Raw genomic sequence first — 25,606 nt, forward strand, 5'->3', positions numbered from 1 at the left:
GTACGGCAGGTAAGACTGTAAGACAAGGATAAAACTCTATGCAATGGCTAGTAGACATTTATAGAGTCGTTCTGTCACACTGTATCAAATCCCATCTAAGTGGCCATCCTCGGCTTAACAGTCTCAATCACACTGAGCCAATAGAAATATTTTAGCGAATAGTACATTTCAAATGTCGGACATACTGACCCAAGGAGTTTTAGATAAACAATGTCAACCCCTACCAAATTATGTATTTCTTTCTTTGCATATCATTTGTATTTATTTGTCCATATGTAATGATGCTTATCTTGTTTATCCTGTTTATTTTGTAGATAAACAATGCCAATATCCAGTGTAAATAACAACAATGATGGTTACTTGAGGTATTTGAACATGAAGTGTTTTTGTAATAGAAGAGCATCAGTAAGAATTTCACAATCTTCAGACAAACCAAACAGGCTATATCAATGTTGTACAGAGTATCCTGGAGGTGGTTGTAATTTCTTCTCTTAGTGTGACCCCGTACAAGGACCAAGAGTAACGACTGTGCCCAGTAACAACCCACAGACAGATGTAGGTGATAGAATTCCAGACTTGCAACATATCAAGGAAGACAACCGCAGGACAAAGAATGCACTGAAGCGGATGGAGAAGGCGGATGAAACACTACTATATAGGGTTAATATTGTAACAGTCTTGTTGGTTATAGTAATTGTATTGCTTTTGAAGCGCTAGGTAATAGTCTCTTATTTAGTAATTTGTACCCTTAATGCTTATGAAGATTGATTAGTGAAATCTCATTTTGATTCCAAGAATGAAAATTTGGATTATCCCATTGAAACTTTTTCATTGGTACCCTTAATGCTTTTCCCAGATTTCTCTCCAACCAGTACAACTTAAAAAGTGTTGATCTTTTCTATTGCAACTTAAACGATCTATTCCCATCTTGGTCTGGAGAACAATAAAATGTTGAGATTTCTAAACCTGGGAGATAAGTCACTGAGGGGTCATTTCTTTCTTTCTTTCTTCTTTTTTTTTTTTTTTTTTTTAAACCCGAATATTACCTGGGACCTAGGGCAGCCCCTAGACTTTTATTAAGTTCCAAACAGAATGAATGAATACACGGGGGGACATGCCACCTTACCCCTAACCCAATAACGAATAAAGAATAAAGAATAATCATGACACACTACTGCCTGAGCACAGGCAAGCCAGATCTATCTTCCCTCAGGATACGTTGGAAGACTCCCTGTGGCAAGTTGCTCTGATGGAACGTGGTGGATAGCCCAACATCGCAAGCATGATTTGCCAGCCAGTCTGCAACCCTATTGCTCTCCCTATATGCAAAGGAAAGGCAAGGCCTGATCAAGTCAATCAGCAACAAAGATTCCTGAAACCAGTACCATCCCTGCCATAAACCACACCTTTTGAGGTTGATAATGCGCACCGTGGAGATAGAGTCCGAGTTAATCACCACCCCAAAGAGGTCCAACTCCTGACATAACTTCAAACCATCCCTCAAAGCAAGTAGCTCAGCAATGGAGTTCGTACAGGGGCCATAGAAGTTAGCGAAGGCTGCCAGGATCACACCCTTGTTGTCCCTTATAATCCCTCCTCCTCCACCTTGACCAGGGTTCCCTCTACATGCCCCATCCACGTTCAATTTCAACGACACAAAGGGGGGGGCACAAATAAACCGGGATAGGCCGAGCTATCTTAGGTGATGGAGCTGCAATTCCAAAGGTGCCAAGAATTTTTTGCCCCCTCATCGAAGAACTTCTTCCAAGCTTGGAGGGCAATGGCAAGCACCTCACCCAAGCCCCTATGCTGCCAATGATGCTCTGAGCCAACCTCATCCATTCCCTATGCCTTCTATTGCACCTTTCCTTTCAAAGCTCCCACACAATCAAGGAGGGCAGGATCCTAGCGATGTAGTCAGCGACAACTAGCTAACTCATGCCACAGTAAAATCCGGCTTCTAACGTCCTGAACAAGAATGACTGGGACATCAAAGACCCCTGAGAAATGAAATGATCTGTCGACTCACCTCTAGGGCTCCCGTAACAATTGCACTTTGAAGCGAGGGGAATACAAACCTTCATCACCAATTCGTCCATAGGTATCAAGCCATTAAAAAGCTGCCATGTAAAAAAAGCAATTTTTGTTGGCAGAGCCTGGTTCCAAATCCATCTGGAATAGCCAACCTCAGGCGAGCGACCTCTCAACTCGTTCCACACAGACCTCACTGAGAAACAACCATCACTAGAGGGAGTCCAAACCACTGTCCTCCTTCCCTGAAAGCGCATAGCCACCCTGGAGTATCCCTTGTCGAACCTCATCTGTGTCAATTTGTCCAATAACAGTCTGGTCCCAACCGCCATCCAACCCTAGCACATCATTAACCTGAAGAGAGGTGTCAATCTGGAGAGCATTGTCTACATGATCCATCAAAGGCCCCTTTCCAATCCAATCGTCCAACCAGAAGAGAATGTCACCTGTGCCAAGGAGCCACCTAGACCTAGACAACAGGATGTCCCTGTAAGCCAAGGTATTTCTCCATGATTTGGAGCCCACCCCATGAGAGAACACCAACGCGAGATGGCAATTTTTCAGCAGCTTTTCCATTAAAAACTCCCTTCAAAGCGATTGCTCCAACATGACCCTCCAGAGGCCTTTTAGCCTAAGGGAGAGGCCAATCTCCTCCAGTAGTCTAATCCCCAATCCACCTACCTCCAGCGGCCTGCACACCTTGTGCTAATCCACCCAGTGCCTGCGTTTTCCCCATTTCGAGTTGCCCCAGAGGAAATCAGCCAGAATACCATAGATTCGTCAAAATACCGCCTTTGGGGGCTCCAAAGTAGCAAGCATATGAAGGGGAATGGAAGACAACACATGACGCAACAGAGTAACCCACCCACCTGAGGATAGCAACTTGCCCTTCCATCTAGCCACCCTGACTCTCAATTTGCCAATCAAATCATCAAAGAAACTAATCTTCAGCCAACCCGAATGAAGTGGAGCCCCAAGGTAGGTTAGAGGAAGACACCGTCTAGAAAAGCCAGTTACCGCACCAACCATTCAGGTTCTAGCCCCCGAAACCTTGTCCCCCACTAGAAAACAACTTTTCTGCTTGTTGACCAGTTGCCCAGAAAAACCCTCGTATCTGCTAATAAACCCAGTGATCTTCTTAAGAGAGGCTTTTAAACCCTTGGTAAAAATAATAGTGTCATCCGCATAAAGACAATGGGAGATGCCAGGACAACTATGCGGAAGCGAGAAGTAGGCTGCACGGCCTTCAACAAACAAGTTTGTAATGCCCCTACTAAGAAGCTCCTATACAAGAATATACAGTTCCGGGGATAGGGGATCCCCTTGTCGCACCCTCTTTGTAGAATTGAAAAAACCCGACGCCTAATCCCCCAGCACAATAGAGAACCAACAATTTTCCATAGTCTTCCTGATTAAATCTATCCAAACATCGGCGAAACTGAATCTAGCAAGCACCGAGAAAAGGAATTTCCACTACAGCCTGTCATAGGCCTTAGCCATATCCAGCATCAACACCACATTTCCCCCTTGTGTCTTCCTTTTCAAGTCCAAGGTGACCTCTTGAGCAATTGAGATGTTATCATGTATGCTCCGCCCTTGCAAAAAAGCACCCTTCTCCTCCGCTATCAAGGAGGGAAGTAAACCTGCTAACCTGGAGACAAAGATCTTCGCAATAATCTTATGTGAGAAATTACAGAGGCTAATGGGTTGTAGATCCTACATTACCTTAGGACATTCCTTCTTTGGGATGAGTACTAGATTCGCAGATGTGTAACTTCTTGGGAAAGCCCCCCCCATCAAAAAATTCCTTCACCGACGCCCAGACATCATAGCAAATCACTTGCCAACAGGCTGTAAAGAAATGCCCAGAGAAGCCATCCGAACCTGGGGCACTATCGCTAGAAAGGGAAAAAACTGCCAATCTCACCTCCTCCAAAGAAGGCAGGGCCAGTAAAGAGGCATTATCCTCCTCTGATACAACCTGGGGAATAAAAGACAGCAACTCCTTATCCATAACACAGCCCTGAGAAGTAAATATGTCCGAAAAGTAGTTTACCGCGACCTCCTGCACCCCCTCCTGACTAGTGACCCAGGAGCCATCACTAGCTCTGATTTTGCGGATCTCCCCCTGCTTACGACGAACATTGACCATAGTGTGGAAAAATTTGGTGTTCCTATCCCCTTCTTTCAACCATGAAATTCTGGACTTTTGCTTCCAGAATATCTCTTCCTGCAACAGGATCCCCTCTAGGCCTTTCCTGGCCTCCTCAAGGGTCTCCCGAGCCTAAGGGCCTACGTCCTGGTCCACGGCCACCTTCGCCTTGCTAACCGCATCCTTTGCATCCCTAACCTTTTGGTGAACGTTACCAAACACCTTCCTATTCTAGGTACGAAGGGAGCCCCTCAGGCTTTTCCACTTCAAAAACAAAACCACAAGAGGAGAGCCATCAACCGGAACCCCCCACTGACTCTTTATGAACTCCTGAAAGTTTGCATGGTGTAGCCACATTTGCTAGAATTTAAAGCCTGAGAAGGACCAGTTCCTGGAGGTAGAGCAGGACAGCCATAGAGGCACATAATCTGAGCATACCCTGCTCAAGTGAGCCACTCACACCTAGGAACACTGACATCCATGCCCAGTCAACCAAAAACCGATCGAGCCTTGCCAACACCCTGCTCGCACCTTCCTGGTTGTTAGACCACATGAATATGTTGCCCATATAACCCATATCAATGAGACCTGCCCTACTGACACAATCTCCAAACTCATCCATTGCCATTGAGCATGCAGGCCTCCCCCCACCTTCTCATGAGGCACCAGAATGACATTAAAATCTCCTCCCACCGTCTACAGGAGCCCAATACCAATAGAAAACTGAGCTAGAGCATCCCACAACACTCTTCTCTTCACCATCGAACATAAGCCATGAACAAAGGTGATAAGAAACCGCACCGAGTTTACCATCGAACAGTCCAAAGAAACAAACTGCCCCTCCTCCGTAACCACCTAGACCAGTAATGACTCCCTCCAGAAGATCCAGATCCTCTTTGACAGGTGTGCATAATCCATTCCAATCCTCCTTTGAATCAAACGCACTTTTGAAGGCTGTGCTTTTGGTTCAGTGATGGCTACAATATCTGCATTGTGTAGATTGATTAAGGTCTTTAAACGCCTAGTTGTAGGCTTGTTCCCAACCCCTTTGGCATTCCAAAAAAGACAATTTATGATGGGGTTGTAGGAAGTGAGCCAGCCGGTCCCATGGACCTTGTGACACGTCACTGGCTTCCACCATGCACTTACCGAGAACCCCTCTTCTGTTTAATTCTCTTATAGCCAAGCTGTTCCCATCGCGCACTAGTAGGCAATCGTCTTTGTACGCGCAAGTGCCTTTTATATACCTTGGCAGCGAGGTTCGTGGCCCGCTGGCCCCCCCTCCATCACAGGGGAGTCCAACTGAGCAACAACAGCCTCCTCATTAGCCATCTGTAGCGCCCAACGAACCCTTCCCCAAGAGAGGCCTGGAAGGCCTTGAAACTCTCCAACAGTGCATCTCGATTCAAGTGAGGCACCTAAACCTCATCCACATGCGTGTCATCCCTGCCATTCGGCACCCCTAAACTCCCTTCAAAATAAGGACGTGAGTCCACATCCATCGACCGAGAACGCTTCCCCATAAGGCCTCTAGCCCCACCAGAGGCCACCTACGAGAGCAACATATCTGTCATGCCATCCGAATCGGTCAGAGCTGACGCTGGCACCTTCTCGGTAACCAGTGCACTTGGAGTAAAAGCCCCTGCTTCAACAGCCACAACAGGCCTCCCCTCCTCCTCCACAGCACATACTTGAACCTCCACCGCGGGCCTCCCCTCCTCCTCCCCAACACTCACTTGAACCTCCATCGCAAGGGTAGCCGCACCTGGCAGCCCAATTCGAGCGACATCAGCAAAAAGACCTGCATTTCTCCACCTTCCTCCCCTCCCACTGGAACCACCATTAGCTGCTATAAACTCAGGTCGCAAGGGCCCCTCTCCTGTAGGGATAAAGATCCCCAAAGCGTTGCGCTCAGTCACCTTTGTCGCAATGGTCGCCCCCCTCGCTAGGAACAGAGCCTTGAACCCCGTTGGTACCCCCCTGCGGAGTAGGTCCAGAGAACTTCAACGACGCCTTCAGTGCCTTCCTGCAAACCTCCTTTTCATGGCCAATCTTCGAGCAGAAGTTGCAGTACGAGGGTAATCTTTCGAACACGATCTTCTGATGGAACCCGTCAGAGCCACAGCGAACCCATACTTACGAAGGGAGTGCGGCCCTCAAATCTACTTCAACATAGACACGCATTGCCATGGTGCAAGTGTAGCTCACTATCCCACCATCCACTTTGAGAACCCTGCCAATCGAGCCTGCAATAGAAGCCAGGAAATTGCCCTGGTAGAAGTTAACCGGCAATCCAGCCAGCGAGACCTACACCAGCGCAAGCGGAGACTCCTAACCGGGGGCAAAATCTGATGTCCATCTCATAAAACGTAGCAGATAGCCCTGGACATGGCCTGTTCCTTCAACCAAGTTTTGATGAAATCAGAAACGATCGAGAATAGCTGCAGAACATGACGCCGATTCAACACTGAGACTACCACATCGCCCTAAAGAAAAAATCACTTCTGCAAAAATTCCTTGATCGCAAAAAGTGTGGGATGCCCATAGCTGCACTTAGCAATTAGTGAAGTGGCGAAAGCATGCTCCGAGAGAGCCACCTCTTATTTGGAAAAGAAAACTGTCGGAACCCCAAAGAAGGAGGAGGGCTTCTTCAACTCAACTTGAACTAAAGGCGGAGCGAGGGATTGCTAGACAATAGCAGCAAATGAAGGCCGAGACCCCACAGGGGCCCCCCCAAGCCTCGTCTTAGCAGGGAGATCCTCCGGAGGAGGCATCACCATACCAGAAACCTCGAAAAACCCCTAGGACCTAACCTACGGCACAAGAGCCAAACGTACGCACCCTCATAACCTCTTCATTATTCTAGCTAAATAGATGTCCTTTAAGGTCATGAGGGGTCATTTCCTCTTACCATCTTATGTCCACAATGCTGCAACTAATATAGACATTTCGAATAATTGCATTGATGGATTGCTTCAAGAGAATATTGGTAACAATTTTTCCAATGGATGGAGTATGAATTTATCAAAGAATAATTTTGAGGGTGGCATTCCTTCATCAATTGGTAATATGAGAAATTTGTATTCGTTAGATTTGTCTAACAATAATTTTATAGGTGAAATTCCTAAGCACATGTAGATTATCCAAGTGCAACTACCTAATGATATTTGATATCAGTAACAACCAGTTAACAAGTAGAATTCCTAGTTGGATAGGTAACCTTACATATTTAAGAGTGCTTAAGATGCGGGGTAATCTTTTACAAGGAAACATTCCAGTTCATGAATTTCAATTACTTGAACAGTTGGAATTTCTAGACTTTTCTCAAAACCAACTTTCAGGATCCATGGTATCATTATTGAATTCAACAAGTTTAGTGCATCTACATTTGCAAGGAAATGGATTAATCACAGGATCATCACCATCTCATGTAGCAACTTCTCTTCTTCTTGTTGTCAACAACAACTCAAATTTGTTGACATTGGATATAAGAAATAACAGTTTTAATGGAGGTATTTCTGAATGGATTGGTTCCCTTTCTGGCTTGAGGGTTCTTTTGTTGCAAAGAAATCAATTTAGTGGTACAATTCCAAATCATTTGTGCCAATTGGAACGGATACGGTTAATGGATCTTTCCCATAATAACTTGTCTGGATCAATACCCGATTGTTTCAGTAACATTTCTTTTGGGAGGATAACAGAGATGGATTATATATTTGAATTTTTAGTCAGGAGTTAGAGTGGTTATTCATTGGATGGTGGTGCAGTAGAAGAAATACAATTCATGACAAAAAGTCAGTCTAGGGCATATAGAGGTGACATCCTTAAGTATATTTTCGGGATAGATTTATCATGCAACAATCTCACAGGTTCTATCCCACATGAAATAGGAACTTTAGATGGACTTCATGCATTAAATTTGTCACACAATAAGCTGACCGAATCCATCCCAAAAACCTTCTCCAACCTAAAACAAATAGAAAGCCTTGACCTGTCCTACAATAGATTGACTGGGGGAATCCCTTCAGAATTGACCAAAAGATACTTAATATGAATATTCATAAAGAGTAAGAACATCTATAAAATAAGAAATTATTTGTAATAGGGAAAATACATGCAAAAAGTCATGCAACAAAACCATTAAATGCACCATGTGAATATGAAGAAAAGTAGAAATAATCGAAGGCCAACGGCGAGGCCAAAAATGAATTGGGCAAGATTGCACTGATCAAATTCCATTCGATAACCAGTTTGGATTATCCAGATGTTGAAATTCAGGTAATGACAGCTACTGATCAAATTGCATTGAAATTTTACACATGGATAGGGACTGCTAAACTTTACCAGAATATAAAATTAGTTCTAATCTAAACCCATTCTACAACAGTGAAAAGAAATTAATTGCTAAATGTAGACGCTGATTTTTGTCACCCCCTAATTGGCGATGATGACAACGGGACATGGACGATGGATGACGCACTCTCACTCTTTTTAGACCCAAAGATACGTGACCCATAAGACCAAGAACCATACTGAGCACAAAATGACCCATTTTAGGACCAAAAACAAGAAAAAATAGCACTACGCTCCCACGGCGGATGCCTTCCTACGGCACCATGGGGATGTGTACCGGATTTCCACGGCGCCATGAGGGGGTGTGGCATCAGCCTGCTGACGTCACCCACGGCGCCGTGGAGGACTTATCCGGCCAGGAGAGATAAGGGGTCCCTCCCTATAAATAGGAGGGTCCCCTCCCACATTTCCCAAGGAATTTTGGGTAGAGAGACCCTCCCCAAGTGATTCCTAGCCTCTTTTCCTCCCTTTTCACCCTCATTTCTCCTCCTTCTCTCATGAGAGTGTGAGTGTTTGAAGTTTTCTTGTGGCGGACAGATCCTTCGATTGTCCCTCTGAGTATAGAGCGCTTTTGCTCCTTGGCATTGTTATCCTGTCTGTGCACGGATAACCATCAAAACTCCTTTATTACAGACATTATTCTGTCTGTTTACTCCTCTCCAAATCACTTGAAAGAGCCGTTACTCTGCCGAGAAAGAATCAGCGTCAGTCCATTTGTCTATCTCCCCTGAGCCAGGGGAATATAACCATATAGGTATAATTACTGCATTTTTGTTGATTCAATGTAGTCCTTTCATATTTCATCGTTTTAGTCCGTATTTTTCATATATGTAATGTAGTTTATTATGCTTTAGTTCAATTCATAGTATCTAAATGTAGTTCATAATATCCCCCATCCCCGTAATAAAAGAGAGAGAACATTCGTCCTTATGTGGCATCTAACACAGAGAGACCGGTTTCGGCCAGGCGAGGTGGGTGCCTAACACCTTCCCACACTCGTAACCTGACCCCTTACCCGAACCTTTGGTCGGACCATATGGAATCACGTAGCCCGATTCCGCTCACAACGGGTAGGGCTACACTTAATGGGTCCTAGGCCCTAACCCTAGGTGGCGACTTCACATTATATTAGCATATTTTAATGCATGATCCCAATCCCCTATTTATCAATATTATACATGGATAATATTACCCATATCCATCTACGCACACACTCACATCTCTCAAAACCCTATGTCGCCATATACCATAAGGGCTGAGGAAACCCTCGTCCCGAGGGACCACGATACTTACAGTGGCGACTTCACTGGGGACTTGGTGGATAAATGTTCACCCTAGGTCAAACTTTCTGCATAGGTGCTATCAATAAATGACAGAATGTTCTCTCTAAACTTTTATAAAAAAAAATAAAAATAAAAATAAAAAAAAATATAAAATATATAATATATAATAAAAAAAAATGTACAAAACAAAATGAAAAAAATAAATAAATACCATAATATGTTTGTCTGGCTAACCCCTGTGTGTAGTAACCGCATCATGCATAGTGCTCAAAGTGAAATCAAACGGCGAGGGTACTCCCTATCGTGCCTTTACCCCCGGAGAGGTAAGACACGTCATACTAAGTATTCTGAGATCGGATGATAGCCGCATCCTGTAACCACTTTCTTACACACATACACTACATGGGAAACCCTCTTACCCCCGTAGTTAGTCATTGGACCCCATGAGTAGTCATGGGTAATTCGCGGCGAAGCTACAGCCCTTAATATTTACTGTATGAGTTTAGAATCACCAGCAAGGGTATTCACTAGTGCACTATGGAGTGCTTTGCCACTCAAAAAAGGCACTAGCTCGATTACTCTGGGTTTGTGTGACCTATTCTCCAGGTATATCAAAAGAACCACGTGCCTACAATTCGCGATCACGAGCGATAGGTATATCGGTTCTGTCAAGGGTGGCCTTATTCTGTCCTATGGAAGCCTACCCATTACATGCATCATGTAGGAAAATAGATCGCATATGATTAGGGTACGACACAAACTAACCTTTGTTAGCTGTAAGAAAGACCGAGTTTAGGGTCACTTGACGATTAACCTGGTTTTGATATGAGATGCCAAGGAATTCCATAGTCCCACGATGGTCCCTCAAAGAAAAATGGAAGTCCACTTCCATATAATGGAACCTTACATGTCCCTCAAAAAAAAAGGGCATCTCATTTTGACTCTAGACATAATCGTTAATAACCCGGTAACTAAGATCTTTCTTTTGTTTATTTTTTTTGTGTGTTCGAAAATGCTTGGGCAATGACGGCATTTGAAGTCTGGTCTCAAAAGGAGTTTGCTGAAACTCTGATGACCACTCCGATTACTTGAGTCAAATAAAATAATAAAATAATATGAAACAAATGTTATAAAATACAAAAAAATCATAAAAACTCAAAAAGAAAAAATGATAAAAAAAAAATTATTCTTTAGCCTTCTTAGGGTCTAAACTAGGTATTCTTCTCTCTTTTGTAGAAGCACGATTCCGTCCTCATCCATCTGGGTCCGACGCGGTGGAAGGTTGACTCGAGCTAGCCCACCATTCTCCTCAAGATCCCTAATTCCTTCTCATTCTTCTAGTTCATCTTCTGAGATATCACTTGTGAGTAACATGAATCCTCCGGAGGATCACTTGTCTGAAAGTCACGTCGAAGATCGAGTGGATAAGCTACAAGTAGACATGGCCGAAATGCGGCAACTCATGGCACAACTAGTTTAGTCGGTCAATGAACTATCTAGGGGCGGATCCATAGCTGGACCAGCAGAGCAAGAAGTTCAGAAAACCAACCCTGCAACCTTCAAGACTCCAATCATCATAGCAGTAGAAGAAGGGGAAGATAGCCACCCTATGGACCCTCCTGAGACTGAACGGGAGAAGAAAATGAGAGAAAAAGTAGCCGAGTTGGAAGTGGTTGTCAAGGGCAAAGTCAAAGAAAAAGATGAGGAAGACCTGGTGTTCTTTCTCGAAAGGAAAATCCTCGAAGATTTCAAATGGAAATTGGATAAGTTCGACGGATCGGGAGATCCTAGGGCTCATCTCAAGATTTTTGCCACTATTGCCAGATCATGGGGACTTTGTGAAAACCAAATGGGACAGGCGTTCTTGTATTCTTTGGCCGGATCTGCTTTGAGGTGGTTAACCCAGCTTGATCACACTCAAACCCAGTCATGGGCCTCTGTGGTTAAAGCCTTCACTAAGCAATATTCATACAACACCGAGATGGATATTACTCGAAGAGAATTGGAAACCTTGAGGCAAGAGCCAAGTGAAGAGTTCTCAAACTACATCATGCGGTTCAGGGAGAAGGCCACAAAAATGTGGAATCGCCCTACTGAGGAGGAGCAGGTCGAGATATTGTTAGAAAATCTGTACGGGGAGTACTGTGAGAAGATATACTACCAACATATCAAGACATTTGATGCTCTTATGAAAATTGGGAAGAGGATCGAAGATAAGATCTTTAAAGAAAGGCAGAATCAGGGTATGACCCGTGAAGCATCAGGAAGCTATTCAGTAAGGAAAAGCCCAAGAGCCAAAGGAGGAAATACTGTAGGGACAAGCAGCCAGGTGGCAGAAGTCCAGGTGGTAGCTGCAGGATCTACCCCTCTTGTGATCCAAACTGAATCTGAAGCATCCAGGAGGAATTTCAACTTTGAAGGAATGACACCCTCATTGTTATTCACCAAGCTCAAGAAGCAGGGAATGATCAATTCAGTTCCTCCTAGGCCTGTGGATTTGAACAATCCACCTACCTGGTATAAGCCCAATCTGTATTGTCATTACCACGACCAACAAGGCCATCATACGGAAAGATGCCTAGCTCTTAAGCATGCGATCCAGGACTTGATTGATGAGGGCAAAATTGAACTTCAGAAGAAGCAGCCGCCAAATGTCACCACAAATCCTCTGCTTAACCATGGAGTAAACATGCTTCAAGAGGATGCCGAGCAAGCAGATCTTACCACTTTGATCCATCCAGTCGGGAAGAGGAAGCTAATGAAGGCACACGTCTATATAGTAATGTTGACCAAGAAACTTAAGGAGGGAAAAGAGCCATAGATTCGACAAGTGGTGTCTCAGGAAGTGGATCGGCCCGATTCCCCTTTCTATCATCCAAAGTCAGAAGGTGCCATATGGGTAGAAAACCAGATACCTGCATGGAAAATCTCACAACCACTGGTAAAGGGGACCTATTCCCCAGAGTCATCTACAGGGTCAGTAAACATGTTGCAGGAAGAGACACCATTCCAAGATCCTACTACATTGATTCAGCCCATCCCGTGGTATTTAGGAAGAGACGAGCAGTCACGGCAAGCACGAGCAGAAAGGATGCAGGTTTGCGTCTATTACGCCCGAACCAACTGTGATGGGAATATCTGAATAGGCGGGCAACCATGTGACCAAGGCAGAGGTATAGCATCCATCAACCGGCTTCAAAAGTTGGACTTCTTGGAGTATGGATTAGAGGGTCTTGAGACAATGACACCATTGTACAAGTATGGTTTCTCATCATCCAAAATATGTCACCTGGTTCCTGAAGAAGAAGAAGGGACTGAAATCACCAGAGTTACACCTCAACTCCTTAAAGCAGTCTCAGCACTAGCTATTGGACAGGCTCTGACCAAAGAAGTCTCTCTTGTCCATATAGGGGGATACTGACAATAGCTCAGATGAGGAAGATGACCGAGAAATCCCCGAGGGATGGATAGAGTATGCCAAGCAAAATCCAACGATGGAGGACGAAGGAGTAGAAGCGATGGATTGGGTAAATAACATCAGAAGCGATGATAATAATGACCCTACCAGCCTTATTCAACCCATATCATCAGATGAGGATGAAAGCAGAGATGATGAGGAGATATCATCTCCAGAGGTTCCCAGAGGCGATTGGACGGTGTCCAGAGAAGATTTTGAGCTTTGGAGCATGAGCGCCTTCTACCAGGTCACAGATATACTCGATGTTTTCACTAATACTCAAGAGATCCTGTACAAGGCTACTTCTCTATTTCCAAATCTGGTGTGTAGTAACTTCGCAGCACGTTGTGAGAGCTTGGTGATGACAAATGAGAGCAATGTACTCACTCGAACCCTCCATGAGCTGAAAAACATGACTTGGTTAGTCAATGCTTTGACCTGTGATCTGTTCGAAACTCCTCCAGAAGACCTGGTCTTATATTTAGATTCATTCTCCTATCCGGATCCACCCCGAAGAAGTGAAACATGGGACGCATGGATCAATGATATCAACCTCGGGGAATTTCAGATTGACCCCACCAGAGGTATCTTTCCCATGGACATCGATGCTAAAGGGGAAGAGCCGCTGGAAGAAGAACAATCATCTGAAGAAGATGAAAGTGAGCAAGAATCTGCATCAGAGGAATCCAATGATGAAGTGTTCAAAGGGGAAGAAGAAATGGAGGATGAGGAACCTTGGTAACCAAGGACACATCTGGAGAAGTATGAGAACATTTGTGGACCTGCACCATGGGACTTATCATTTCAGGTAAACAAGATCCACTGGAATGTGGATAAAATCCAAGGAATGCTCATGAGAACGGTGGTCTTGGATGATAAGTACCAGGAGGAGCTTCAACAGCTGGAACCTGTTAGAGAACAGTGGGCGCTCCCTTAAGCAATTCGTCATTTAGAAAACTCTATAAAGCTAACTTTGGCCTTGGCACAAGACCTATGTAGGACTCCTCCCCCGTCTCCATATCAAGGTAACAGAGAATATCGTGCGTGGGCCAGAGCACATGATGATTTCTATATGTGTCATGTCAATGAGGGAGGGGCAGTAAATGACCCAACAAGGAATATCCATCCAGTTATTTCAAGCCCGGAAGAGAGGTCCGAAAGTTCAGTTTCTCAAGGAGAAAAAAAGGATCGTAACTTCTATAAGTCATTGGCGGAAGCAAGAAAGATGTATCAAGTGGCTTCGGAAGCCTTTCATGCCATTAGCCAATTGATACCAGAAGAATCTCATACAGTCCAGCAGGTTGCTAAAAACCAAGAAACCCTGTCAGGAATCCTAAATCAAGCCCGGAAGTCTATTATGGCCTTATCTGGTAAAGAAGGTAAAACCCGAATTTGTCCCAAGGGTCCTCTTATCATCACTGATAGTGACGAAGAAGATGGAGACTTTTGCCCAGTCTAGTTGATCATTAAAGAAAGAGAGTCAAATGTGGCGAAAACCAGGAGTGGCCAAAACTTCAAGAATAAAGAGTTAACAGAGGAAAAATATCGGTCTAACCAATCAACGGCGGTTGTTGAGCCAAAAAACCGAGTACTAGACCAATTGAAGAAAGCCCAAGCTAATATCTCAATCTAGGGGATTGTTAATGGCATCGCCAACCCACCGAGAAGCTATTTTGAAAGCTCTTACCAAGGTTCAAGTGCACATAGAAATGGGGCCTGAGGAATTATCTCACATAGTGGGGGCCACTTATGCCATTCAGTCACTCTTTTTCTCAGAAGAGGATTTACCCCCAGGAGGAAAGAATCACAACTGGGCGCTTTACATTACGGTGGAATGTAACAAGAATCAGGTCCCCCAGGTTCTGATAGACAATGGGTCCGCCCTCAATGTAATGCCCCTCAAAGCAGCCAGATGCATGGGTTTATCTCTAGACAACATGAAGTCGTCTAGTCAAACCATCAAGGCATACGACAATTCCAGAAGGGAGGTAATTGGGATTCTTACCACCAGTGTCAAGATTGGACCAGCCTGCTTTACCATAGACTTCCAAGTCATCGACATTCAAGCATCCTTCAATATGTTGCTTGGAAGACCATGGCTGCATTCAACGGGAGCCCTAGCATCAAGTCTTCATCAAAAGCTGAAGTTCATATTTGACCAGAAAGTAATTACCATCTTTGGAGACCCAGAAATGGTACACACTTTGGCCAACATTGAAGTAGGGGGTTCAGCCTGGTAGGAAGTGCAGTTGGGTGGGTTTGAAATCGGCCACATTTATACTACCTCTGCAAGTGAAAAAGACCAGAGTCTAGGGAAATTCCTGACAATGTGAAGCAAGGCCTCTGTAAAGATTATGAAAAAGATGAAATATTTCCCTGGATTAGGATTGGAAAAAAACCAACAGGGGGTACCGGCATTCCCAGAGATACCAGCCAATGCCAACCGTTGTGGATTAGGGTTTAACCTGAAGAACCCATAGAAGAAAGCCACAGGACAGAAGAATAGTGCGGCAAATGGTGAGCCATACTTCAAGACTCTGAACGGGTACTTCGTGAAAGAGGGAGAAGACTTCCCTTACTGTGGAAATCCAGAACCATGGTTCAATCAAGAGTAGGGCGAACATCTACCGGGACTTGAAATATTCTTTAAGAACAAAGTGGACTAGATAGCCATGGAATTGGATCAAGCCAGCAAAAAGGAAGTCATAGGGGATCAAGGGATCGGCGAATTGTTCGAAGTGGCGGTGATCATTGAAGAAGAGGAAGAAGGACCGGCACCACATCTTCTCATACAACCTCTCCAAGGATCCATAGCGAACTGGGTAAGAATGATGGAAGATTTCCATATTAATGAGTCTAAAGTTGTAACCAGCTCTAGCATAGGTCCATCTAAGTCTATCTCTGAGTCTGTATCTGAGTCCGGTGAAAATGTCCAGTCCATTGGGTCTGTCTGTACTCTTCCCCTTATCATGAATGAAATTGCTGATTCTGAGTATGTTTCTTCTTCTTCTTCCTATTCTTCTGATGATGATAATGTCTTAGAACATTGTAATCTATTAGAACAATTGGAGCAAAGAAGAGCTCAACCCGTCCGAGAGGACACCCACCCCGTCAATATAGGGACCGATCAATGCCCTCGAATAATCAAAATTGGTGCTTCTCTCAACCATGACGAAACATCCCAAATGATCTCTCTCCTCAAGGAATTTGAGGAAATGTTCGCCTGGTCCTACAAAGATATGCCCGGCATCGATCCAAAGATTGTGCAATATGAACTACCAACATATCCGGAGGCTCGCCCAGTCAAGCAGAAGTTAAGAAGGATGCGGCCGAAATGGAGTGAGAAGATCAGGGAAGAAGTCATCAAACAATGGAATGCAAGATTTCTTCAAGTAACCTAGTACCCTCAATGGTTATCCAATATTGTCCCAGTCCCTAGAAAGACGGGAAGGTCAGAATATGTGTGGATGTCCGTGACCTAAACAGGGTCAGCCCGAAGGATGATTTCCCGTTATCCCACATTGACATTTTGGTAGACAACACTTCAGGCCATGCTCTACTGTCCTTCATGGATGGATTCTTAGGATATAACCAAATTAGTATGTGCCCAAAGGACAGGGAGAAAACTGCCTTCACCACACCCTGGGGCACATTTTGTTACAAAGTAATGCCTTTTGAGTTGAAAAATGCTGGGGCAACATATCAAAGAGCGGCTACGGCTATCCTACACGACATGATACACAAAGAAGTAGAGGTATATGTCGATGATATGATAGTCAAATCTATTGACCGACAAGGCCATTTTGCAGCCCTCAGAAAGTTTTTTGAATGAATCAAAGCATACAAGCTAAGGCTGAACCCTCAGAAGTGTGTGTTTGGGGCCAAAGCAGGAAAATTACTGGGATTCTTGTCAGTGAAATAGGGATAGAAGTGGACCCCGACAAGATAAAAGCCATCACGGAAATGCCATCACCCCGGATAGAAAAAGAGGTACGAGGGTTTTTAGGCTGCATCTAGTACATCAGCAGATTCATATCTCAGTTGACATCCACTTGTGAACCTATCTTCAAACTCCTAAGGAAGAAAGAGCTGAAAGAATGGAACAAGAAATTCCAGGATGCCTTTATGAAAATCAAAGAGTATCTACTTTTTCCTCCTATACTTATCCTTTGAGTGTTTGGTGAACCTTTACTCCTATATTTGTCAGTAGAAAAAATAGCGGTCGAATCAATGATGGCCCAAGTTGGCAAGGTGGATGGAGAAGAGCATGCAATCTACTATGTAAGCATGAAATTCCTCGAGTATGAAACTCGATATGCTCCAGTAGAAAAGACATGTACATCTCTGGTTTGGGTAACTAAGCGCCTGAGGCACTATATGGTGTCACATCCCATCAGGTTGATCTCTCGAATGGATCCAATTAAGTACCTCTTCGAGAAACCAGCATTGACAGGGAGAATGGCTAGGTGGTTGTTGTTATTATCAGAATTCGACATAACTTATGTCAGTCAAAAGTTTGTGAAAGGGCGGGCAATCTCCACCATCTAGCAGCATTTCCCTCGGAGGATGATTCCAGAGCAACAGAGGACCTCTTCCCAGATGAAGATTTGCACTCCATAGAAGCCGAACCAACTAGAGGGTGGCAATTGTACTTTAATGGAGCTGCCAATCAAAAAGGATTTGGCACAGGGGTATTATTGATAACCCCAGAGGACTTTTACTTGCCAATGGCCTTCAGATTGGAATTTAGTTGTACTAATAACATAGTAGAGTATGAAGCTTATGCTATTGGGTTAGAAATGGCTCTGTCTGTAGGAGTTGACAAAATTAAAGTTTACGGAGATTCCTCTGTTGTGATCTGTCAAACACAAGGAAAGTGGAAGACTAAGGATGAGAAGCTGAAGCCCTACCAAGTTTATCTGGAATAACTGACGCAATGCTTCAAGGAAGTTTCTTTTGAGTATCTGCTTAGGGATAGCAATCAGTTTGCCGATGCTTTAGCTACTTTGGCGTCCATGATAGAATGTGATACTCGGGACAAGATCTAGCCCTTCCTAATAGAAAGAAGGACCCGCCCAGCATATGGAGAACCAGTCAATGCACTCACCGAGGATGGAAGGCCTTGGTATGCTCCAGTGGTCGACTACATCAAGGAAAGGAGGTACCCTGAAAAGTTTTCAGAAAGAGAGAAGGAGGCATTTGCGAAAATATGCTACTCAATTCATCCTCCAAGGAAACTTGTTGTATAAGAGGTCTTATGATGGTATCCAACTATTATGTGTAGATGAGGATCAGGCTCAAATCATTATGAAAGAAATCCATAAAGGAATATGTGGACCACACATGAATGCAAGGATGCTGGCCAAGAAAATTCTCAGGATGGGATACTATTGGGTCACTATGGAGGCTGAGTGTGCTGCCTTCGTAAAGCGATGTCATAAATGCCAGATATTTGCCAACATCATTCATATTCCTCTGACAGAGTTGCACTCATTAAATGCCCCTTGGCCATTTTCTACCTGGGGAATTGATGTAGTTGGTAAAATAACTCCAAAGGCTTCAAATGGACATCAATTCGTGTTAGTCGCCATCGACTATTTCACAAAATGGGTACAGACTCAATCTTATGCAGTTCTAACTTCCGCCAAGGTGGCAAAGTTCATAAAAGAGAATCTCATCTACAGATACGGTGTGCCGCAACAGTTGATTTTAGATCAAGGCCTGCATTTCAGGGGAAAAGTGGAAGAACTCTGTAACCAATTTGGCATTAAGAGGCATAAGTCTACTACTTACCGGCCACAGACTAATGGAGCAGTAGAAGCAGCCAACAAGAATATGAAGGTCATATTGTAAAAGATGGCAGATACACACAATGACTGAGCGGAGAAACTTCCACTAGCCTTATGGGCATATCGGACATCCATCCGAACCTCTATCGGAGCTCCCCGTACTCTCTGATATATGGGATGGAAGTCGTATTGCCGATAGAAATTCAGGTCCCTTCTCTTCGAGTCTTACTCGATAGTCAATTGCCAGAAGGGGAATGGGTAAGGGCCAAATATGAAGAGCTCAATCTCCTGGATGAGAAAAGGATGAAGGCCATGGACAATCTCAAGAAATATCAGTAAAGAATGGCTAGGGCATTCAATAAGGGTGTCCGCACTCGGAGCATTGAAGAAGGAGATTTGGTCCTTAGAGAGCAGTGAGCTCCAATCCACAACCCAAGAGGAAAGCTTCGACCCCATTGGAGTGGACCCTACAAAGTTAAGACCATATTGCTAGGATAGGCGGTCCAACTCTCTGATCTTGATAGAGAAGAGCTTCGGGGTTTGGTCAATATGGACCAGCTAAAGAAGTATTTTGTCTGAGATATGCGAAGCAATTTGAACTACGTTCGACCTGATTCCTCCGAAGGGATACGTAGGCAACTCGATGTATTAGGGTATGGTCTAAAAAAAAAGAGAGAGGGTATTGTATTGGTTTCCTCCCATAAATTCCGCCAGCCGGCGTCCCTTGCACATATAAGTAAATCTCGCCATTTGGCCTTCTATTCCTTGACCTAGCTTAGGAGTAAAGTCATCTAGAGCTGGTTATTAACAAAGGATTTATTCATTCTACGTCGCAAAATGCTAACCCAATCCTTGATGCAGGTAGTATGAGGGGACCAAAGAAAGAAGGACTCGATGAACAGTTGCGTCAGTGGACTCTCCGGATGAATGTGGATGAGCCTACACTTCTAGAGGATCACCATCTGATAATATTGGGAAGAATCGGTTGTTTCAAGCTCCATCATGATTTACTAAGGGAAGTGTCAAAGTGCTGGAACCCCCAATTGCACGCGTTTCACTTCGAAAAAGTCTGGCTGGCTCCGACCATTGAAGAATTTTGGGCTTGCATGATGTCACCCCCTTGAGGAAAGTTGTTCCTGCCAACTATGAAGAAAGAACAGCTTTTCAAAAATTTGGGAGATTTCTTTGCCTTGAATAAGAAGGAGTTAAAGCAAGTTCTCAATTATGACAAGGTGGATGCGTTGAAAGTTGTGAAGATCTTCAACAACAATGGATTTGAAGAAGAAAGACAGATCCAACGTAGAAAGTGGGCGTACTTATTCTGTATGATTGGGAGGTACTTGTTAGCATCTCCGGGAAAAGGCATGTCTCCAATAATTGCAGAAGTGGTTAGACAAATTGAAGAAGGATGCGACATCGCTCCTACCATTTTAGCAGAAACATTCAAAGGATTTGATACCATGAATCAGTCTCAGAAATACGGAATAGACTTCCTTCATGGATCTCCGACGGTGTTCCAAATGTGGTTGATGGAAAAACTAAAATTGGTTACGCCAAATCCGTGTCCTCACCTCCGGCCTATGCATTATCAAATACAAAGGGAAAAGTCAGAATTCCACAAGGTCCAAAATTGGAAAAAATATTTGGAGGAGAGAGATGTCCAAGAAATCCAATGGAACTGCCCTTGGATGAAGGCCGAGATAAAAAAATCAGAAACATCGGGGTACAATTATGTGAGATTCATGGGTTTAACGGATACCAATTTTTATATCCCTTCCTTAGTATCTCCAAGGCAGGAACAACCTAAGATGGAGAATTTCAAAACCCCAGAGATGTGACACAAGAAGTGGTGATTCTGTTATCTGAAAAATGTTACAAATAAGTGATATCAATTTGATGTTCCTATCTTTACTTGTTTGTCTGTCCTTTCCCAATTTCTCTGTCCTTTCTGATGTAATGAAACCATTTACCAATGGAATTTGTGCTTCTAAGGAAAGGGTTGGAGTCTCATGTACATTTCAAAGAAAGAAATATCCAATGAATTCATAAACAATTCGTAAATGTGTACAAAAAAAGAAGAAGAAAAGTGTACATAAAAATTGCACCAGCATCCATACCAAAATGTATAAACAAAAATAGAAGAGGGGAAGGAGAGTAAATGTACATAGTTGTAACAATACTTCCAAACAAAAAAAAAAAGAAAAAAAGAGGAGCGGTCATGACTCAGGGGAGTAATCGTCAACATCCAAGCCTTCCCCCTCTTCCCTTTGGGACGCTATCAGGGCATCCCTCTCAACCTCAACCCGCGTAAGGTTGAACTGCAGCTGCTCATTTGCAAGCGTGAGTCTCTCAATCTCTCTCCGGCAATGGTCGAGCTCAACCCTTTAAAAAAAAAAAAAAAGAAAGAGAAAGAGAGGAAAATCAAAAGATAAGCAAAAAAAAAATAATAATAAAAAATTAAAATAAGAACAAAAAAAAGAAAAGAGGGGGGGGGAAAGAGACGAAGCATTACCATCCTATGGCCCGCGTCCACATGCTAGATGATCGTCTCATCCATGCTCGTCATCATGCGCCTCATGTCGGCGTATAGGCTCGCATCCACCTAAACATGATAATCATCCAAGATGTCAAGAATTTGAAAAATAACGGATGAAGTTAAGAAAGTTGAATGTGCTTACCCCATCATAAAGAAGAGGGAGGCCTAGGTCCATGTCTGCAGCCCGAGGAGGTGGTAAGATGACCTCAACCATCCCAGGCTCATGGTGGCGAATAAACCACAAATGATACCCTAGAATGTGGTCATCTGGACCAGCAATCTGTAGGGCTGGAACCTCTTCAGAAGGCCCAACACCTGACTCCACCTCCCCTACTCAGGTGGCACAAGAAGAGCTCCCACCACCATAGACCCCTGGAATCATGGGGCGACCTGGAAACTGCCAAGAAGAGAAACACATCAGAATAAACTAGATCAACAATCTGAGGAGAAGAGGGGAAAATGGAGAAGATCTTACCTGAGGTCTCTCGTGGGTGAGGGGGACGCAGATTGTCTCTCGGAGAAGGAAGTCGGTATAGTCCGTCTTGGCTAGCACTAGCCCAGTCGCAGGCTCACCAACCCTCCAGTGCCTGATCTTATCCCGATCCATCAAGGCTGGCTGATGGACCCGAGCAGGAGGAGGGCAGGGCACCAAGCGAGCCTCAGACCAGTGCAGGGACACTTGCTCTCTCAAGTAAAATGCAAACCCCCATGGGCCCTCAAAAAGGACCCTGCGAGTGGAGAGAGTTGAGGCCCTGTCAAACATGTCCGGCTCTAAAATCATCTCCCCCAAATAAGGACAGAGAGAAGCCTGTCAAGTAAGAGTCAGGATCATGGCAAAAAAATACAAAAAAAAAACAAAAAAAAAGAAGAGAAGAAGAAGAAGAAGAAGGAGAAAGAGAAGAAAGAAAATAAGATAAATAACCACTTTAAGATTCGAGGCACGAATGGAAGGTCTATCGCGATCGCTTTAGCAAATGGGACTTATGCCATCACGTAGTCGAGGAAAAATAGCAAGTGGGGACCCGAAAGATCTCATAGCTCCACGTCAATAATAGGTAATCATAAATGACCTCAAATAGATAAGAATGGGATAAAAATAAAAAAGGGAAAGAGAGAAAGGCAAAGGTGAGAGAACTAACCCATAGGACGTAGTAGCATCCGATCAGGTTCGGCGACCCCACAACCAGATAGTCTAACACATCCAGGAAGTAGGCGTATGCCGAGCCCCCCCAATCGTAGCCCACGGCCACGTCAAAGTGCTCAAAGAAGCGAACATATGCGGCATCGGCTGTCACCGTACCCGTCATATCGCTAAAGATCACCTCCGCCAACAAGAAGAGGAGGAAGCATCGAGCCTGCTGATCCTGAACGACGGACGGCGATTGGTCTGTAACGACCCTCTCATCCCAGGTAACCCTCAGGACCGACGCAGGGATCTCTCTCCCTGTAACGGTAATCCCCAACTACTGCCTGTAATACTCCAGACGCTTTGATGGCTCCATCGAGGCTATAATCCTCTCCTCCGGAGTCAGTGTCACGAGTAACCCACCAAAGGGTAATCCCATAATCATATAGAAATCTAAGGGGGTGACCGTCGCCTCACCAAAGGGAAGGTGAAATGTATGGGTGCTCGGCCACCACCTCTCTATCAGAGCCCTCACAGTCGGACTGTCCAACTCGTAAGCTAGGGACGAGGCGATGTGTCCCAGCCCGGTCCAAACTACCCGCGATTGTACCGCCGAGCAGAGTGTGCGGTACCACTCTGAAACAGCCTCCAACCCACAATATTTCTTGGGCGAAGGAAGGGGGTTGCCCTACAAAGAAAAATAAGGTAAATGGTTAGCCAAAATAATTGGGACAACAATTAAATAAATAGTTAAAAAAAAAAAAAGAGAGAGGGAGAAACTGTAAAAAGGGGGCATTACCTCAATTTGTGTACCAAAAGATACTTAGAGTCGTGTTTGATGGCATCGCTTTGATTTGCATGCCACTAGGTGCCTAGGATGGTATCTAGAGGCGTTACCTAGATTTGTATGCCAAAAGACTCTTAGAGTGGTGTCTGATGGCTCTGCTTTGATTTGTTTGCCACTAGGTACCTAGGAGGGTATCTAGAGGCATTACCTAGATTTGCATGCCAAAAGACTCTTAGGGTGGTGTCTGATGGCCCTGCTTTGATTTGCGTGCCACTAGGTGCCTAAGAGGATATCTAGAGGTGTTACCTAGATTTGCATGCCAAAGGACACTTAGGGTAGTATCTGATGGCCACGTTTTGATTTGCATGCCACTAGGTGCCTAGGATGGTATCTAGAGGCATTACCTAGATTCGCGTGCCAAAAGACTCTTAGGATGGTGTCTGATGACCTTGCTTTGATTTATGTTTCATTAGGTGCCTATGGTGGTATCTAGAGGCGTTACCTAAATTTGCGTGCCACTAGGTGCCTATGGGGGGTATCTAGAGGCATTACCTAAATTTACGTGCCAAAAGACACTTAGGATAGCGTCTGATGGCCTCGCTTTGATTTGCATGCCAGTAGGTGCCTAGGATGGTATCTAGAGGTGTTACCTAGATTTACATGCCAAAAGACTCTTAGGGTGGTGTCTGATGGCCCTGCTTTGATTTGCATGCCACTAAGTGCCTAGGAGGGTATCTAGAGGCATTACCTAGATTTACATGCCAAAGGACACTTAGGGTAGTGTCTGATGGCCTCGCTTTGATTTATGTGCCACTAGGTGCCTAGGATGGTATCTAGAGGCGTTACCTAGATTTACATGCCACTAGGTGCCTAGGGTGGTATCTAGAGGTGTTACCTAGATTTGCGTGCCATTAGGTGCTTAGGGCAGAATCTAGGGACATTACCTCGAATCTATGCAGTGAGGTATGAAGCTAATATAAATAAAATGCATAAATTGAAATGGAAAGAGTAAGAGTACTGACCTGGCCCCATATGGAGCGGCAACCATGGCGGGCAGTGTCGGCTAAGGTAACCCCTGAAGGATACCATGCAGCTCGTGCATTGCGAGCAGTAGTACCGAGTAGTGGCTCCTGGTGAGACTGGCGTCCTCGTCGGCGAAAAGACATGATATGAGTGAATAAAAAGGGAGTGAAGTTAAAAATCAAAAACAACAGAGCTTCGCAACAGAAATGAGAGTGAAGAAATGAGGGAGGGAGCCCTCTGTTTATAAACTCTCCATCGTGCCCACGGCGCCGTGGAATTCTCCACGGTCCCGTGGGACACCGGCCCACGACGCCATGGAGGTTTGCCCATGGAGCCGTGAAGTCTGGCACTGAGCCATGCACATGGGGCTGTGCAAGCACGGTGCCACCCATACATGGGGCCGTGCGGACCCCCACACAGCGCCGTGGACCAAAAAAAACAAAAAGAAAGAAAGAAAGAAGAAAAGAAAAGAAAGAAAGAGAAGAAAAGAACATAAATAAAAAAATAAAAAAATCCCCAGTGAAATCCCTCAATACTGACTTTCGGTCGAGTGATGCCTTATCACCCTCCAAACTTGATGGTTTCGATCGAGTGGCACTTTATAACCATCCAAGTTTGACTTTTGATTGAGTGGTGCCTTATCACCCTCAAATTGGATCTTCAGGCCGAGTGGTGCCTTATCTAGATCTTCGGTCGGGTGGTGCTTTATCACCCTCCAAAGTTGATGGTTTCGGTCATGTGGAACCTTATAACCATCCAAGTTTTACTTTCGGTTGAGTGGTGCCTTATCACCCTCAAATTTGATCTTCAGGCTGAGTGGTGCCTTATTTAGATCTTCGGTTGAGTGGTGCCTTATCACCCTCAAAATTCTATCCCAGTGGAGTCCCTCATATTCGATCTTATGGGCCGAGTGATGCCTTATCTAGATCTTCGGTCGAGTGGTGCCTTATCACCCTCCAAACTTGATGGTTTCGGTCGAGTGGAACCTTATAACCATCCAAGTTTGACTTTCGGTTGAGTGGTGCCTTATCACCCTCAAATTTGATCTTCGGGCCGAGTGGTGCCTTAT

General features: G+C 44.5%; 1 long non-coding RNA gene across 2 annotated transcripts; it reads left to right on the forward strand.

Annotated features, from left to right (window-relative positions):
* Positions 1-353: 353 nt before the first annotated feature.
* On the forward strand, positions 354-7,308 carry LOC122659913. 2 transcript variants are annotated; one of them, XR_006332579.1, is made up of 3 exons: positions 354-365; positions 940-977; positions 7,070-7,308. It is a non-coding gene; the product is annotated as an uncharacterized LOC122659913 (long non-coding RNA). The 2 variants fall into 2 exon arrangements; XR_006332578.1 differs by lacking the exon at positions 354-365 and having other exon boundaries at positions 901-977.
* The last annotated feature ends 18,298 nt before the right edge of the window (positions 7,309-25,606 follow it).

Source organism: Telopea speciosissima, chromosome 4 (genome assembly GCF_018873765.1).
Source record: "Telopea speciosissima isolate NSW1024214 ecotype Mountain lineage chromosome 4, Tspe_v1, whole genome shotgun sequence".
Classification (NCBI taxonomy): Eukaryota; Viridiplantae; Streptophyta; class Magnoliopsida; order Proteales; family Proteaceae; genus Telopea; species Telopea speciosissima.